The sequence below is a fragment of the Lynx rufus genome, unplaced genomic scaffold, assembly GCF_022079265.1.
Source record: "Lynx rufus isolate CCGP_SWC_20201006 ecotype Redwood Valley unplaced genomic scaffold, mLynRuf1.p SCAF_6, whole genome shotgun sequence".
Lineage (NCBI taxonomy): Eukaryota > Metazoa > Chordata > Mammalia > Carnivora > Felidae > Lynx > Lynx rufus.
Genome location: NW_025814878.1, coordinates 77,557,797 through 77,562,159, shown reverse-complemented (window position 1 = coordinate 77,562,159; position 4,363 = coordinate 77,557,797). Strand labels below are relative to the sequence as shown.

Sequence of the window (4,363 nt, the reverse complement as noted above, 5' to 3'; positions counted from 1 at the left end):
GATCTCCATGTGATCACCAACCTGGAAGCTCTCCAAGCCTTGTTTTTGGGTTTGAAAAACCAAATGGAGGCTTCATTACATAGGCACAATTGATTAAATCATTAGTGATTGAACTCAATTGCTAGCCCATCTTCCCTACCTGGAGGTCAAGGGGGTAGGACTGAAATTTCCAACCCTCTAATCACATGGTTGGCTCCCCTGGCAACCAGTCCCCATTCAGAGGTGGGGGTCCTGAGCCACTCATTAACATAGCAAAAAGCACCTTTCTGGCTCTCCTCACTTAGGAGATTCCAAAGGGTATTAAGAGTTCTGTGTTGGAAATGGGCGACAAAGACCAAATATTTATTTCTTAATATAAATCACAGTATCACAACAACATTGAATAAAAAGAGAAGCTAATGAAAAGGCTCACATCCAAAGTTTAGCGTTTGCATTGGTCTTTTCTTTTACATTTCATCTACTGATTTGGACATCATGGGTAAAGTGGCTACATAGGAATCTGGTAAGTTTCCATCTCTGGAATCTTTTCTTTGGTAGACAGGCAACAGTCTGCTTAGCATTCTAGGGATTGTCCCTGCAGTTCAGATAGGCAAAGGGGATTCTTGAGGTATTTCATCACCATCAAAATGTGTGACTAATGAAGAGTGGATGAACCACTTCTAGAAGAAATGAATCCTAGGAGGGGCAGGTAGGCAGTGCTACGAGTGTTAAAGCCTTGATCTGGGGAGAATTGGTTCTATTATCTCTGACAAAAACCCAGTGTCCTCTTCTGTACTTCTAGGTGTCTTTCTTGTTAATACAAGATTCACACCACATAGCTCTGAAAGTTTCCCCTATGTTATTACCCATATCTTAGGAAGGAGGGATAAAACACACAGAAAGAAACACAAGGGTAACATCACTTACAGTTTCATTTAAGGTGGGCTCCTGGGGCGCCTGGGTGGCGCCGTCGGTTAAGCGTCCGACTTCAGCCAGGTCACGATCTCGCGGTCCGTAAGTTCGAGCCCCGCGTCAGGCTCTGGGCTGATGGCTCAGAGCCTGGAGCCTGCTTCCGATTCTGTGTCTCCCTCTCTCTCTGCCCCTCCCCCGTTCATGCTCTGTCTCTCTCTGTCTCAAAAATAAATAAACATTAAGGTGGGCTCCTGTCTTCTGCATTTACCCTCCTGATCATCTCATTTTGGCAGTCAGCTAAAGACCACAGGATTAAACGAAAATGGTTGCCTAGGCCACAATGAGGGGAGGAACAAAAGATGGAATCTGACAAAAGAGGCAAACATGGAGGCAGGCAATAGTAGGGACATGGGATGACAGTTTTAATGAGGGACAAAGGCCCTGCATCCTCATCCACCTTCATTATTTTCTCAGAGACTTTTTTGATGAATCCTGATGTGGGAGGACTTGAATGGTCTCTTCCTCTTCTAGAGACAAAGCAGGCCAGCCTTTCTCCCAAGACTCTTAGCACAGAGCTCTTTTCTCTCTCCTTCTTGCCCTACTCCAAATACTTGGTAATAAATATGGTAATGGATAATAAACTGAACTCGTCCCTCCTTGGGAAAAATAATTATAAGCTGGACACTATAAAAGCAAGTATTTTTTTTTTAATTTTAAAAGTGTTGATCTATATGCATTCTATTTATTTTTTCACAGTCTATGCAGCTTTTATTTCAATCAGAAAGTAATCATATATATATATACACACATATATACATATATATATATGTGTGTATATATATATATATAGTCTAAAGATAGTATAAAAGGTGAATAAAAAGGCCCACAAGTCTAGTTGGGGTGGGGACAGAAGGGTGGGCTCGTCCAGTATTCTGGCACCTCAGGAGGAGGAACAAGGACAGAATCAAACAGAGAAAGGCTTGAAGGGCATAGGGCAGGCAGGAAACTGCCTGGCAGGCTGAGCCTGCTCACCACAAGGCAGGAAGAGACCCTGAGACCACTCATATGGCCAGCCTGGTGTGGACAGGCCTAATTCAGGCCAAGAATAAGCCAAGACCCAGCCTGGATTTTCTTTTAGCACGTTCAAACTTCCACAGTGCTGTCCACAACCCCTGAGAAGAGCTGGTCCTTGGCACATGGCCAGCCCTGTCACACTGCATTGATGATGCAGCAGGGTCTGCGTGCAGATCATGTCATTCATCTCAGACCCCAAGAGACCTATCATAGGATGTGCTGGAGACTTTGGTCTGGTCTGGCATCAAGATGACTTTCAGGGCACACGTGGTGCCAATGAGGCTTGTTAGGATCGGCACCTGCTACCTAGACTTGATGTCTCATACGTGGATGAGGTTCTCTTAGATGCCACTGACAATGTGGCCATCCATTGTGCCAATACAGTAGATGCTGCTACCCACATCTACAGGATGTGGGTGCAGTTGAGGGTCCAGATGTCCCAGATCTTGATTATCTGGTTAGAAGCCACTGTGCATGTAGCTCTGGATGGTGACCAGGGCCTGCACCCAGGAGTTGAGGCCTATGAGCATCTACTTTAACTTCAGTTCAATGCCCATGATGTCCCACACCTAGATGTCCTTCAGGGAGCTGAAGAGGATGTTGTATGAGGATACCAGTGTGTATACCAATTGTCTGGGCTTGGATCATGTTCACCATCTGCAGGTTCTGGATGTCCCACATGATGTACAGTCTGCTGAGCTACCATAAAGCCTGCGCTTCTGGAGGCAGAGCATCAGCACAATGCTGTCATGGCCCTCCAGCATCCTCTGGCACTTGTAGGTGGCACAGGTGTCCCACAGGTCACCCGTGGAGCAGATGTAGAGACACCAGACAGGGCCTTGTTGGCCCACGCAGGTTCTTTTGCACTTGAAGATCTATTGAGGGTCATAGGATCCTAGGATGCCCACGTTTAGCCAGATATTGATGTAGGATAGCTTGTCACGGACATATTCCTCCAGAACTCCATAAGGTCCTCTCCGAGTCTGGTCTTAATCCAGGACATCAAACTTGAGTTTACGCTCTTCTCTAGCTGGTCAATCTTCTGTGAAAGCTTGTCCAGCATGGAGTGCAGAAAATGATCTCCTGGCCCTTTTGGGTCAGCACCACATGTATCTTGTGGAAGCCATCAGCCTTTTGCTGCAGGAACTCCTTCAAATCCATCTCATACATGTCCTGATTTCTCACCAACATGCATCTGTACTTAGAGTGGGGCTACTTGACATACCTGTATTCCTTGAGGGGTCCTCCAGGTTCATCTGGACGAGGGGCTGGCAGCTAGGGCCATTGGAGCACCACACAGACCTGCAGTCACAGTAGCTCTTGTGATCCTTCCAGGCACTGAGCTTGGTGGCAAAGAGGCCCCCACAGGAGGTCTACCTCAAAGAGGGTGGGCTTCCTGCCAGTCACCCCTGGAGAGCTATGTCTGCAGAGAATGAAGAGCTCCTGGATCTATGCTCCAGTGCAGTTTTGTTCACTACCGCCATCAGCTTGGTGTTGTCCACAGGACACTTCTCTGACTTAAGATGAATCTTCGATAAAACATGTGCCTCTATGTGCTGATCACAGGGTCCCTGAACACACCGCAGCAGAGCTGGCTACAGAGCTTCACTGAGGGCTGCTCAGCAAACACTAGCGGCTCCAGCTCCTCCTTATACTCTGGGAGCAAGAAGGTGGAGCACAGGGACAGGCTGGACTCAGAGCGCGGGCAGCTGGAAGAGATGGCAGCGCACGATTTGGATTCAGACTGCGGGGTGGTGATGGGGGCACGCTGTCTTCCTTATCCCGAGGGAAGCAGGTGTGGGTGCTGGAGGAAGAGGGCACCGTGTGGTGCTGTCTGTGCACGCAGGTCTCATTGGCTTTTGCAATGGTAGTGACAGCTGAAAAGGTGGGTCCCAAAATCTTCTCCATTCTGGTCGTCCAGTGAGGTCTGAGGTGGAAGGGTTGGTAGGCTCCACAGAGAAGCAGGGACTTTTGCCTGACCTCATGCTCATGAGCAGTATCTCACTCACGTAATGTCTCACACCGGTGGCCACCAGGGAGGGACAATGCCACTGTCCAGCTTTATCAGGCCCCCTTGGCTTCCTCCCTAGAAAGGGATCTGTGTGCATTTTACAATACAGCATTTTCAAAATGTTTATTAGCCACATCTACTAAGAGAATCAACAAATTAAATTTGGTATCAGCAAGTTACATATATTCTCTTGTATATAATGTCATGATAAATGTTGCACATTGTAAGAGCACAGGAACTTTCATCAATGACTTGAATTTTACAGACACTACACTCAGTTTAAATGACGGTGTTGAAAGATCTTTGAGGTCTGAATTTCTCCATGCTCACTGCCAGACTACTGAGACGCACAGCAAGGGAGAGTGAATAGTCAGCAGGGTCAAGGGC

General features: G+C 47.3%; 1 pseudogene; it reads right to left on the bottom strand.

Annotated features, from left to right (window-relative positions):
* Window positions 1-2,025: 2,025 nt before the first annotated feature.
* On the bottom strand, window positions 2,026-3,908 carry LOC124528094 (E3 ubiquitin-protein ligase TRAF7-like; annotated as a pseudogene).
* Between the last annotated feature and the right edge of the window lie 455 nt (window positions 3,909-4,363).